General features: G+C 32.0%; 1 protein-coding gene across 1 annotated transcript in view; it reads right to left on the bottom strand.

The window, feature by feature from the left end:
• Positions 1-12,683, bottom strand: part of LOC115438539 (diacylglycerol kinase delta) — a 292,835-nt gene extending 280,152 nt beyond the window's left edge. The window contains exon 1 of the mRNA XM_030162205.1: positions 12,585-12,683. The gene's annotated coding sequence lies outside the window, so the exon portion shown is untranslated. The remainder of the gene's footprint in view (positions 1-12,584) is intronic.
• Positions 12,684-14,881: the final 2,198 nt, after the last annotated feature.

The raw sequence follows: 14,881 nt of genomic DNA on the forward strand, positions 1-14,881 counted from the left end.
GTGCAATTTTAACAATATTATTCCTCAACTTATTATTTCTACATGTGCATTATGGATCAGATCTACAAAGACACTAAACACTGAGGAACAGGAAGAAAAGAGTTCAAATTAGGCTGAATTTTCTTTAGACATTTCAGGTTGTTCGTATTTGTTCTGGTTATTCACATTTTAGTGTTACAGGATAGTTTGTAAATGTAAATATTTTCATAATTTAATATTATTTTTTGCACTAAAAGAAAAAAAAAATTAAGTTGTTAATTCAAGATTTTTTTCACTTAATTGAAGATTTTTTTTGGCTTAATTCAAGATTTTTTTTACTTAATTGAAGAATGTTTTTTGGCTTGATTCAAGATTTTCTTTTACGTAATTGAAGATTTTTTGTGGCTTAATTCAAGATTTTTTGCTAAATTTGATCATTTTTTTTGGCTTAATTGAAGTTTTTTTTTTTACTTAATTGAAGATTTTTTTGGCTTAATTGAAGATTTTTTTTACTTAACTGAAGATTTTTTTTTTTTTTTTGGCTTAGTTGAAGATTTTTTTACTTAACTGAAGATGTTTTTTTTTTACTTTATTTTGATTTTTTTTTTTTTTTTTTTTTTTTTTTTGGCTTAGTTGAAAATTTTTTTTACTTAATTGAAGATTTTGGGTTTTTTTTTGCTTAATTCAAGATTTTGTTTTTTAACTTAATTCCAGATTTTTTTTGCTTAATTCAAGATTTTTTGCTAAATTTGAGATTTATTTTTGGCTTAATTGAAGATTTTTTTTAACTTAATTGACAATTTTTTGGGGGCTTAATTGAAGTTTTTTTTTTCTTAACTGAAGATTTGTTTATGGCTAGTTGAACATTTTTTTTACTTGACTGAAGATTTTTTTTTTTTTTTTTTGCTTAGTTGAAGATTTTTTTACTGAACTGAAGATTTTTTTTTTTTTGGCTTAATTCAAGATTTTTTTTTACTTAATTGAAGATTTTTTTTGGCTTAGTTGAAGATTTTTTTTACTTAACTGAAGATTTTTTTTTTTTTTTTGCTGAATTGAAGATTTTTTTTATTTAATTGAAGGTTTTTTTTTTGGCTTCATTGAAGATTTTTCTACTTAACTGAAGATTTTTTTTTTTTTTTTTTTTTGGTTTAATTGAAGATTTTTTTTTACTTAACTGAAGATTTTTCTTTTCTTTTTTTTTTTTGCTTAGTTGAAGATTTTTTTTTGGCTTAATTCAATTCAAGACTGTGGAATTTTTGCACTTGGCAGAAACATCCCAGGGGCCGAACTGGACCCTTTTTGGCCCCCGGGCTGCATGTTTGACACCCCTGCTATAACCTTTAAACAAGTCACACAGAGACAACCAAAGCTTTAATGTACCACAAATCCACACATGTCAAAAAAAAAAAAAAAAAAAAAAAACAACCTGTATTTGTTGTTATTTTTAAAGTCAAATACAGTGTGTGGTCTTCGATTCTAATTCTGTTTACCTGCATCCTGTAGAACACCTGAAACCATGGCAACCCACTCTCCTACCCTTATATGGACACGCAGCGTCCAATGAGATTAGCCAATCAATAGTGGGCTGATATCCGATACCATTATCTCCTCCAGGAACAAATATGACATTATAGTATGCTGTCACCATGACGACAGGGGCTGCCGGGTATCCCACGTGTCCCATTGATCGAAGTATGATTTTACTGTTACAGTAATGAGGGTAATGTGTCACACCGCTTAAATGGCAGCGTTCTGAGCACACACATACTGAGTGAGATAATAATTTGGATAGATTTCAGATGCAGGGAAAGGCTGCGTTTCTCACTGAGGATGATAAAAGGTGACAAATTACAAGAAAAATCTATAGGAAGTGTCTCATTATGTGTTGGTTTATTATTTTCTGCCAAAACAGCTCCGTACTTCAGCAGATGCGATAATGATGGAGATGATTTTTAACATGTAAATCTAAATTCTCAGCTGAATGGGTGCGCAGTTGCATTTGAGACCTGGAAAATCTGTAGGACAAACCAGTTCTTCCATAGTTTTCACCAAGTATATCTGTAAATGCATGTTTCTTTCCTCCCTTAAAAAATTAAACACATGATGTCCAGCTTAGTGGACATTTTTTTTCCACTCCATGAAAAATAGCTTCATAAAAAAATATATATATTTGCATTTTTTTTAATGCCTAAAGAGGAATAAAATCACTCAGGAAAACAATCTTGATTAAGGTTCTCATAATTCATGTATGAAAGGGTTAAATCTGTAATGCTGGGATGAGTCTAAATGTTGGATTTGTTAAAAATAAATAAATAAATAAACACGTATAGTGCTCAAAGTGAAAGAGAATTCATGTTTTGATTTTAATTATGCAATCACATATATGTTAACGTTATGTCGAAAAGATTTTGCGAGTGGTAAAAGACACATTTTGCTGTAAAACCAATGAAAACAGACACTACACTGTAAAAAATGACTGTAGAATTAACATCAAAAAGTTGTAAAATTGCAACATAAAAAACCTGTAAGTGAAAATTCATGGATTTTGTTGTTTTAGTTTCATATCAGCCAACACATTGGATGCTTTTGCATCATCCCATACACTGCAACTGATAACATTACTGTAACTTTGCTGTTCTTGATAAACATGATCTAACGTGTTTGAGTGTAAATCAATTCCTTGTTATTATTATTAGACTGTAATTAACAACGAAAGTTGTTTTTTGTTTTTTTTTTTGTTTTTTTTTGCGTATTATCTCCATGAAATGAGTAATGACTAGTATTAGAGTATGTTAAAATGTAAGAAAACATAAAATTAGCAGCATTAAAATGTTTTTATTTCTTAGTTTTCACCAAGTATATCTGTAAATGCATGTTTCGTTGCCTCCTCAAAAAATTAAACACATGATGTCCAGCTTAGTGGGCATTTTTTTCAACTCCGTGAAAAATAGCTTCATTAAAAATATATATATATTTGCATTTTTTTAATGCCTAAAGAGGAATAAAATCACTCAAGAAAACAATCTTGATTAAGGTTCTCATAATTCATGTATGAAAGGGTTAAATCTGTAACGCTGGGATGAGTCTAAATGTTGGATTTGTCAAGAAAAATAAACACGTACAGTGTTCAAAGTGAAAGAGAAGTCATGTTTTGATTTTAATTATGCAATCACATATATGTTAACGTCATGTCGAAAAGATTTTGCGAGTGGTAAAAGACACATTTTGCTGTAAAACCACTAAAAACAGACACTACACTGTAAAAAATGACTGTAGAATTAACATCAAAAAGTTGTAAAATTGCAACATAAAAAACCTGTAAGTGAAAATGCAATGCAAAGTTGGTTATTTGAAAAGATTTTTGTGTTCATTAAATCAAATATAGCCGTAGTTTTTACAGGAAAAGTATGTGAACAAAACCAGATTTATATGTAGAAATTATGTATTTCTATTGTTTTGAGAAAATGAAACTGTAAATTGGAAAACAACGTGGTGCTGTTTAAACTGCAAGACCACAATGTTGAAATAACAGCCTATTTGCTTTTTTTTTTTTTTTTTTTTTTTTTAATAAAAAAAATGTTTTTCTTCAGAAATTTCAGTTATTTTCCAGTTATTCACATCTTTTTTGTTTTGGATAGAAATAATTTCATCATTTAATGTTATTTTTGGCACTAAAAAAATTGGAGTTTTCATTATTTATAGGTTATTATGCTAATATTTTACTGGTCCAGCCCACTGGAGATCAAACTGGGCTGAATTTGGCCCCAGAAACAAAATGAGTTTGACACCCCTGTACTATATCAACACAAAAGGACAAAAAACACACAAAAAATATAAAATCCGAATTTAAAAATTTATATAATTTATTGCATAAATAACATAAGGATGCTTGACGAACCTTCTCAAAGACTTTAAAAGTGAATACTGGTTCCAAATATTAGGTATGTAAAATGAAAATTGTAATAAATTAAAATATTTGACATAAAAGCACTTTTGAATCCAATTATCCCCAGTGGTCTGCGTGACCGACTTCCGACGCTACGACGTGTTGAAAATGTCATGTGATTCAGTCAGGGGGCCGTGACCGTGGACCACTAAGAGTTAAAATGTTAAATTTACATGTCACTCCATAAATGTGTTTACAGTTTGATGTATTTTTTACAGTGTTGTTCTGGTAACCACAGCTGCCAGTTTTTTTCCATAAAAAAAAAAACAGGATTTTTTTTTTTTTACAGTGTATGTAATCATACAAACTGCATACCTAAACGCCATCCTGCTGCTGAAGATGTCTCTGGAGCTTTCAACATGACCAGACTCGTAGTGAATTTCACCTCCTTTATGCTTTTTTCACTCATTTTCAAAGACTGAGGTGAAATGTGTCGGGGCGGGGGGGGCAGAGATTTTGGTGTCAACTGAGCGGTTTCACTAAAACTAAATCAAACTCGCAAAGTTAGCACGAATGAAATTGACCGAACAAATGGCATGAAAGGATCTGGACAGAAAACAGAAGAAGGGACCATAATCAGAATATATTTTATCCAAGTCGATGCTAATTAAACTAATCCATTCTAACAAGACAGAACAGTGCAGCCCTGTCTCTCATTACCCGGTGTACCTGAACGCACCACACTTCCACACACCCTACAGTCCACATATGTCGCTATAGCAATCTCCACTTTCCCACAGTCAGGGCTACCTCAGTGACACATGATAACTCAGTCAGCAGTGAGGGGAAACCCAAGCTAAAATGCAGACGTAAGGGTCAGTTGCGCGGAAATGGTTACGTTTTTAAACACACAACACTCAATAACAGTTTTGTACAACTTCTGCTGCAGCAACGTCGCAACTAAGTCAACTACGTCAACTCACCGTCTATACTGACTGTTATTTAAGCACAGAATCATGTATTTACAATGGAAGCACCTGACCTTGTTTTCATACTTTACAACAAAATGTACGATATGTGCAATTATTTAACTTTTTTTAATTTTATTTTTTTAAATGAAAAAAAAAGTTAAATAATTGCACATATCGTTTCCATCGTGTAAACAAGATTGAGTTTGCTTCAGCTTCAAAATGAGGTCCTGTATGACTATAACTGCAGAAAACTCTTAAAGGTTTTACGCAATCTTTTTATTCTATTTATTAAACTTTCATTTCTATCCAGTAGATAATCTTCCAACTTACCTAACACATTCTGTATATCCCAATTGAATCTTCTTCTTTACATCCATTCCATGTTTATTCTTAGGCCGAACCCCAATTTTTCCCTTACCCCTACCCCTCCATTTTGCATGAAGGGGTAGGGGTGTCCCAATTCTCAATGAGTTGGAGGGGAAGGCCTGTTTGGACCTCGAAATGGAGATTTTTCAGTACCACACTACAAATGAAGGGCTCATATTTCCCTCCAACGCTATTTTGTCTCGATTCTATGATGTGGAAGAAATATGCAACTTTTGTAATTCTGAATCTGAAACTACTCTACACTTCTTTTTTTTATGTGAACATTCTTCTAATTTTTGGTCCAAAATTGAAAATTATATAATATTTAAAAGTAACAATAAAATAAAAATAACATCCCAAAATGTAATTACTTATTTTAAACATGATATGAACAATCTAGAATTTATTGTAAATTTGTTCATATTATTTGGAAAATTTCATATACATAAAAACAAATATACTAAAACATACCCAAATTTTAAAATCTTCCTATTAGAATTTGAAAATTATATTAAATCTTTAGAATTAATTTATTATAAAAAAAAAAAAAAAAAAAAAAAAGCTCTAACACTTTGGCTATTTATAAACAATTCTTTAATACTAACTGAACTCTCTGTTGCATTTATTTATTTATATTTGTCAAATTTATTAATTTTATTTATTTACTTATTTATTTATTTTTTTTGATCGGGGGTGGGGGTGGAGGCATGGGGGCCCACTGATCTGCCTTGGTGGAGGTCTGTGCTCTCCGAGTGCTTCTAGTTGCATTTGGCATGCTATGCGTACGCATTTTCATCCTTTCGCATGTTACACTGGTCTACAATTTTTTAGAAATGATTTGCTTCAGACATTAAATGTACTAAATGTTATGTATTTTAATAAGATTAATTGGAAAATAAATGACAAAAGTGCCGGTTTGCTGATGTTTTCAAGGTATATGATTAAGTGTCATTACACATATATACTGGTTTACGTACATTTATATAATAGTTTTATAAATCTTCCACTAAATAGAACCTCTAAAGTGAATGTATTCTAATGTGCAGACAATGTTTTGAAGTAGATCTTGTAGCTCTGAGACAAATATTCCTTTTGAGTCAAACCCATTCTCTCGTTAATTCTTGAATTTCACATTTTGACCCAAGGCTGTATCTTGGAAAGTTCAGCCAACCAGCATTTTTTATTTGATTTTTCTTTATCAGTGACTCTCATGTGGTAAAATTTTATTACTTTTATCCTGGAAGCATTTTCCTTGTAGACAAGTGTAATCTACACCTGGCTTTTCTATCTCCGTCCATAATAATATACATTATATAGACTAAATGTAGTCTAAAATTAACGTTTATTTGCAACATACTATTACATGATCAAAAATAAATTAATTTTAGCAAAAAAAATGTCTTTGTTTTGAATGTCTGGGTCGCCTGAAATTTGTGATGTTAAAATGGGGTCACGAGCCAAAAAAGGCTGGAAACCACTGGCTTAATGTAAACAGGGTTTTCCTTTAATTTGTCACCCATCTGTAAATTAACACTAAATAATGAGACAGTGCATCTGCCAATAAGAAGTCAATTACAATATCTAACCGTATACAGTCCAGAGACAAATAAGCAGCTCTGAGACGTCCAGTAAAAGAGGAAATGGTTAGCGCGTGATTACGTCAAATCGCCTATCATGCATTTGAACAGTAGTCGTCATCACAACGGAGGAAAGTGACGCAGACAGGAAGCAGGGTGTCCTCTGCAGACGGGATAAGATCAGTGATCTCATTTAACCATTGATAAAGTTACACCAGAGAGGAACGATCGAACCGAGAAAGCACAAAGACGACTTTTAATGGGCCGTCCTGATGAAGTCGAGCCAGGATTCGATCCCACTTAAACACCGTGAGACACTTCAGATGAAACCGGGTGTCCTTCACACGCCTCGCTGAGTTGTTTCAATGAGAAATTAGCTCTTCAGTAACTGAGCGGCTCATACCTTGACCCTCATCCAAAGAAAAATCCAGGATTTTTTCCTTGATTTTCTCAAAATGCAACAACAACCATGAAGCCAATACGTATCAAACGTGGAAAATCTCATAACGTTATCCCATATGGCTTGATGAAACATGATAAACCTGACTCAAATCCATCATGTTTAACCCATAAAGACCCATAAAGCCACTGGTGACCAAAAGTATCTACAGATTTAAAATATTCAATGACTTCGGATCCATTAATCCTATCAATACATGTAAATAACTGGTGTAAAATGCAGTTTGTCATCTTTTCATGGTCATCAGATATGATCCATTTGGACGATCAGCTGCTCCGTAGTTACCATGGAAACGCTGTCATCCTCTACGACATTGATTCACCAGTAAAACCCATGGAGTTGGATCAATGACAGTGGATGCAGATGCTTGCTTTATGTTCAGTTAATGATAGATTTTACTGAAAAAGTCACGTCTTTTTTTTTTTTTTTTTTTTTCTGTTTCTGATAAAATAACTCTGAACTTTAATCTGAGCTTTTATGAACATCTACACCAGGGATGTCAAAGTCACTTTAGTTCAGGGGCCACATTCAGCTCAATTTGATCTGAAGTGGGCCGAACCAGTAAAATAATAACATATATAACAATATAACATAATAATATATAAATAATGTCGACTCCAAACTTTTCTCTGTTTTAAAGCAAAAAAAGTAAATTTACATTATGAAAAGGTTTACATCAACAAACTATCTTTTCAAAAGATGTGAATAACATGAACAAACTGAAAAAATAAGTGTAATTTTAACAATATTCTGCCTCAGTTTATCATTTCCACATGCACATTAGAACTTACAGATCACAGTGGATCTACAAATACAAAAAACATTTAATAACCGGCAGAATATTGTCAAAATTGAGAAAAGAAAAAACAAAAAACTAAACTAACTAAAAAAAAATATTGACTAAGGTTCTCATAATTCATGCATGAAAGGGTTAAAGATGCAAAAAAAAAAAAAAAAAAAAAAAAGAATAAATAGTCTAAACCCGGGGTGTCAAAGTCATTTTAGTTCAGGGGCCACATTCAGCTAAATTGGATCTGAAGTGGGCCGAACCAGTAAAATAATAACATATATAACAATATAACATAATATATAAATAATGTCGACTCCAAACTTTTCTCTGTTTTAAAGCAAAAAAAGTAAATTTACATTATGAAAAGGTTTACATCAACAAACTATCTTTTCAAAAGATGTGAATAACATGAACAAACGGAAAAAAATAAGTGTAATTTTAACAATATTCTGCCTCAGTTTATCATTTCCACATGTACATTAGAACTTACAGATCACAGTGGATCTACAAATACAAAAAACATTTAATAACAGGCAGAATATTGTTAAAATTGAAAAAAAAAAAAAAAAAAACTCTTAAGACCTTTCAGGTTGTTCATATTTGTTCAAGTTATTCACATTTTTTGAAAACTTATACTTTGTTTTAGTGTAAATACATGAAAATATTTACATTTACAAAGAGAAAAATTTGGAGTTGTCATTATTTCTATATTTTTATGATAGTATTTTACTGGTCCTGCCCACTTGAGATTGAATTAGTCTGAATGTGGAACCTGAACTAAAAGGATTATTAATATCTTCATGTAATTTTTGCATTTCACAAATTCATCCCAAGGGCCGGACTGGACCTTTTGGCGGGCCGGATTTGGTCCCCGGGCCGCATGTTTGACACCATGGTTATGTTCAGTTAATTTTTAAGATTTTACTGAAAAAGTCACGTCTTTTTTTTTTACTTCAAATTTTTCTCTTTTAGTGCAGTCAAAATTAAATTATAAAAATATGTACATTTGCAAACTATCCAAACAAAAATGATGTTAACAACCCGAAAAAAAATTGAAATTTCTTGAGAAAAACAAGTGCAGTTTTAACAATATTACACCTCAACTTACCATTTATACATGCATATTACGGATTGGATCTACAAAGGCACAAAATATTTAATAACAGGAAGAATAATTAATAATTAAAATTTCACTTTCAAAATTTCAGGTTTTTCACATTTTATTGTTAAAGGACAGTTTGTAAATGTTAATATTTTCATAATTTAATGTAAGTTTTTGCTCTAAAACAAAGAGAAAAAATTGGAGTTGTCATTATTTCTATATTTTTATGATAGTATTTAACTGCTCCTGCCCACTTGAGATTGAATTAGTCTGAATGTGGAACCTGAACTAAAAGGATTATTAATATCTTCATGTAATTTTTGCATTTCACAAATTCATCCCAAGGGTCGGACTGGACCTTTTGGCGGGCCGGATTTGGTCCCCGGGCCGCATGTTTGACACCATGGTTATGTTCAGTTAATTTTTAAGATTTTACTGAAAAAGTCACGTCTTTTTTTTTACTTCAAATTTTTCTCTTTTAGTGCAGTCAAAATTAAATTATAAAAATATGTACATTTGCAAACTATCCAAACAAAAATGATTTCAACAACCCGAAAAAAAATTGAAATTTCTTGAGAAAAACAAGTGCAGTTTTAACAATATTACACCTCAACTTACCATTTATACATGCATATTACGGATTGGATCTACAAAGGCACAAAATATTTAATAACAGGAAGAATAATTAATAATTAAAATTTCACTTTCAAAATTTCAGGTTTTTCACATTTTATTGTTAAAGGACAGTTTGTAAATGTTAATATTTTCATAATTTAATGTAAGTTTTTGCTCTAAAACAAAGAGAAAAATTTGGAGTTGTCCTAATGTAATACTATGTTTTTCACATTAACCCATAAAGACCCAAACATCCACCAGCGACCAAGACCATCTACTGATCTGAACTGTTTAATACCTATTGATCCACTAATTTTATCAATACATGTAAATAATTGGTGTAAAATACAGTTTATTATCTTTTCATGGTCATCAGATATGACCCATTTGGACATTCAGAGGCTCCATAGTTACCATGGAAACACCGTCATCTTCTACAACATTGATTTACCAGTAAAACTCATGGAGCTTGAGAAATGACAGTGGATGGACACACTGGGTTTATGTTCAGTTAATGATATATTTTGTTTAAAAAGTCACTTTTTCTTCAGTTTCCTCTGTTTTTGATGTAATAACCATCAACTTTAATCTGAGCTTTTATGAACATCTATATGATCAGTAAGTTAATTACTGAAAAATACCAGGTTTTCACTGGAAAAATGCCAGATACAGAGGAATATTCTGTAATGAATGATGAGAAATTACTTAATAAATGTTAAATATCGAAGAAAAAAATCATTTGGGAATGGCCACAAAACGTCGGCTTCCTGATAAAACCTGCTAAGTGACATTTTTGGCTGGGAATAAAAACCTGCTATCTCCCCTATTATAGCTTCAAATTTCAGTCTCCTGTGAAAGTTGTTTACATTCCATCATAAGTACCAACATTAAAGGAACAGATTTTTTTGGTCATATTTCAGGTTCCTGTTATATAAACAGTTTTTTGTTTCTCTTGTAAAATTTGCCAAAAGTCACATCGCAGGTTTGATCAGGAAGCCGACGAAAATTAACACTGGGTCTTTATGGGTTAAACTAAGAAAATGTATTTATAGGTTATTATGCTATTATTTTAGTTGAGCTCACATTGGTCTGTATGTGGAACCTGAACAAAAACGACTACGACATCCTTGATTGTTAATATCTTAAGTGTAATTTTTGCTGATTCCTATCCCCGGGCCGCATGTTTGACATCCCTGATCTACACGATCAGTAAATTAAATATAGGAAAATTCCTGATTCATACTGAAAAATGCTTAAAAATCACTTAAGAAATTACTATAGAGCAGCTCAAATAAACCCACTAGTTGATATCTGTAACCCTTCCTATGTAGCTAAATGGAAAGAAATTGAAAACCAAAACAACAATATCCCCACACCGGCTGTGATTGGTAATGTAGATTTAATAAACAAAATGACTACACTCAATCCATGGTCTGAAACCGCTCTTAGGATCTGGGCAAAGCTGGTAAAAGAAAACAATGAATCGTGTCTGATGATTAGGTGGATAGCATTTGATGAAGATTTTATCCCAAATAAGACTGACAAGAATTTCAAGACATGGATCAAAAAAGGATTAGTGAAATACAGTGACCTTTTTCATAAAGGTTGTCTTAGAAGCTTTCAAGAAATAAAACAGATTTACCATCTTGACAACTCAGATTGCTATAGGTTTTTACAAATCCGTCATTTTTTGGACAAAATGAACAAAGTAGATCTAGACAGACCACTTAATGGAATAATGACAATTTTACTGAAATCCTATAAATCATACCCAAACAACAAGCTAATATCAAGACTGTACACCGAATTACAAAACATTAGGGCTGAAAATACGGTTTATATCAAAGAAAAGTGGGAAAAGGAGGGCAATTTTCAATTGACTATGGAAGAATGGACTAAAATACAAGAAAATATATGGAGATGTACATCTTCACTTAGTTGGAGAGAATTTGCATGGAAAAGTGAAGTGTGATTCGCTTTTTTAGAACACCTGCACAAAAAGGTTCAAATGTGGATCCATCATGCTGGAGACAGTGTGGGGTGAAAAAAGTTCATCACCATCATATTTTTTGGAGCTGTCCCAGATTGTCTCCCTTTTGGGAGGGAATCAGGAATAGTATTGACAAAGTCATGAAAATAAAAACGCCTTTAAATTTTGAGAATATGTTTTTAGGTCAAAGACCAGGTGGTATAAAAGGATTTAGTAAAACATATCTGTGGAATATCTTGTTGATTGCCAGCAAAAAAGTGATCACTAGGAAATGGTTGACAGACAAGACACCCTCGCTGGATGAATGGAAGGACCTTGTTAAAGAAATCGCTCAAATGGAAGAACTCACCTTTACACTAAGACTGGACCATGACAAATTCAAGGAATGCTGGAGACCGTGGATAGACTTTATAAATGCTTAAAAAGAACATACTTGACGCCCATTGTTCAATTGCTACTCAATTGTTCTCTTTGGTTTTTTTTTTTTGTTTGTTAGTTTTTTTGTCTTGTTTTATAAAAAAAAAAAAAAAAACTATCAATGTATAAAATATGTAAATCTGGCATTGTAAACCAAATAAAAACTTGAATTAAAAAAAAAAAAAAAAAAAAACACTTAAGAAAAGTTAAATATAGAGAAAAAAATATTTCGGAACTGCCACAAAAGTAGCACTGGGTCTTTATGGGTTAGCCCAAAGTTAGCCAGTACTGCGCTACAAATCCAGGAGATGTGTCGAGAACTATTTCCATATTCCAGAAGCTCACGGACCAGGGCTCAACAGATAAAACACTACAGAAAACCACAGCTCCACATCCAACCACCCATCCTCTGTCATTCTGTATCGTCTTACCTTGGCTCGAATCTGTCCCGAAGTTGACACTTTGCGAATCAGTTTGTGGGAGGTTTCTTCTTGTTCGCCGTCACTGTCTGATGATTCTTCTCCGGGTTCTCCAGCCTAAAAAGGAGCACAACGTGAATAAGGGGCATTTTTGGATAGCTTTAACCCTTTCATGCACACTGGTCACTAGAGTGGACAGTTATTCAAAGCTCTTCTCTTGTATATTCATGGGTTTTGTGGTTTTAGTTATATATCACAGTGGACGCTTATGCATCATCCCATACACTGTAATTCATACCATTTGTGTAAGTTTGCTGTTCTAGATAAACCTGATCTACGGTAACATGTTTGAGTGTTGAAGGGGTGGGATTAAATAAATTAGACTTCCTCTCACTCCTTTTCGAATGTGCAAATGAAGTCATGTGGACGTATAAGTTTTGTTTTTGTTTTTTTGTTTTCTTCCATGACCTCTTACTACCTGTTTTATTTCTTAAGACTAATATTACTTTGTCTTGTTGCATATTCGAAATAAACTAAACAAACAAACAAAAAAAAAAAATCTACAAAAAAAATCAATTGCTTCTTATTGTTACTAAACTGCAATTTTTTTTTTTTTTTTTATAAACAAAAAAAATGGGGTTTTTTTGCACATTATCTCCATGAAGTAATGACTAGTATTAGAGTTTGTTAAAATGTGAGAAAACAGCAGATCAGCTGTATTAAAAATGTTTTTATTTTATAGTTTTCACACAATACAGGGTGGGGAAGCAAAATTTACAATATTTTGAGGCAGGGATTGAAAGACAGTGTATGACCAATTAGTTTATTGAAAGTCATGAGAATTTATTTGCCACAAGAAAATTGACATAATAGAAAATGTTTTTATTCTATGTGTCCTCCTTCTTTCTCAATAACTGCCTTCACACGCTTCCTGAAACTTGCGCAAATGTTCCTCAAATATTCGGGTGACAACTTCTCCCATTCTTCTTTAATAGTATCTTCCAGACTTTCTCGTAATAGTTTTGCTCATAGTCATTCTCTTCTTTCCATTATAAACAGTCTTTATGGACACTCCAACTATTTTTGAAATCTCCTTTGGTGTGACGAGTGCATTCAGCAAATCACACACTCTTTGACGTTTGCTTTCCTGATTACTCATTTGGGCAAAAGTTTCTGAAAAGGTATGGATAATAGTGTTAGGTATGATTATGACATCAATATATGTTTGGTTTCAAAACAATTGACGTAGTGCCTGCTGAGAAAAAACAACTAAATGTTCATTGTAAATTTTGCTTCCCCACCCTGTATATCAGTAAATCCTTGTTTCTTTTCTTCAAAAATTAAACACATGGTGTCAAGCTGACATTTTTTGAACTCCATGAAAAATAGGTTGATGAGAAAATTTTCAATCGCATTGTTTTTTTCATGCCTAAAGAGGAATAAAAACATTAAGGAAATAAATGTTGATTAAGGTTCTCATAATTCATGCATGAAAGCGTTAACTTAACCCTTTCATGCATGAATTACACAGGGTTACAAAAAAAATGTTTTTTGCAAGTTGTCTAGGTTTTTTCAGCTGAATTAGGACCATTTTGCAGCGCTAAATCCAAAAACGACATCTGTTTTTCTCAATCAGGTCAGGGTTTTTTTTTTCTAATTTGATTTTGAAAAATTTGATCTTCTCACAAAATATAATAATTAATACCAAAATAAGATTGGTAAGCACACTTTATAAAACTTGTGACTTGATTCCTGTTCGGTACAATGGTGTATTCAGCGCAGATGTAGCAGAATACGTCAGGCTTATTTTTACAAGATCTTGTAGTCAAAGCCATTTCATTCACCTGTAATATTAAAAAAAAACATTAATCATAAATTGGCAAAAGTAAAATCTTCAGAACTCATTTATTGTTAGAAATATGAAAGAATTTTGTATCATATGATGTGAAAATGTCCATAAATGTAAGCAAAAATGTAGCACAGTTCAGAAAGTTGACCTGATTGAGCAAAATTAATGTGATTTTTGGATTCAGCACACCAAAATTATCCTAAATCAGCTCAAAAAACTTAAACAATAAATTTGTTGTTGACCAGTGTTATGAGAACCTTAGTTGAGATTTTTGTCCTGAGTGTTTTTATTCCTCTTCAGGCATGGAAAAAACGTGATTGATTTTTTTTTTTTTTTTTTTTTTTTTAATAAACCTATTTTTCATGGGGTTACAAAAATGTCCACTCAGCTGGACATCATGTGTTAAAGTTTTAAAGCAAAGAAACATCTATTTAAAACCTATCGTCAGGAAGTGGTATAC

This window comes from Sphaeramia orbicularis, chromosome 18 (genome assembly GCF_902148855.1).
Source record: "Sphaeramia orbicularis chromosome 18, fSphaOr1.1, whole genome shotgun sequence".
Classification (NCBI taxonomy): domain Eukaryota; kingdom Metazoa; phylum Chordata; class Actinopteri; order Kurtiformes; family Apogonidae; genus Sphaeramia; species Sphaeramia orbicularis.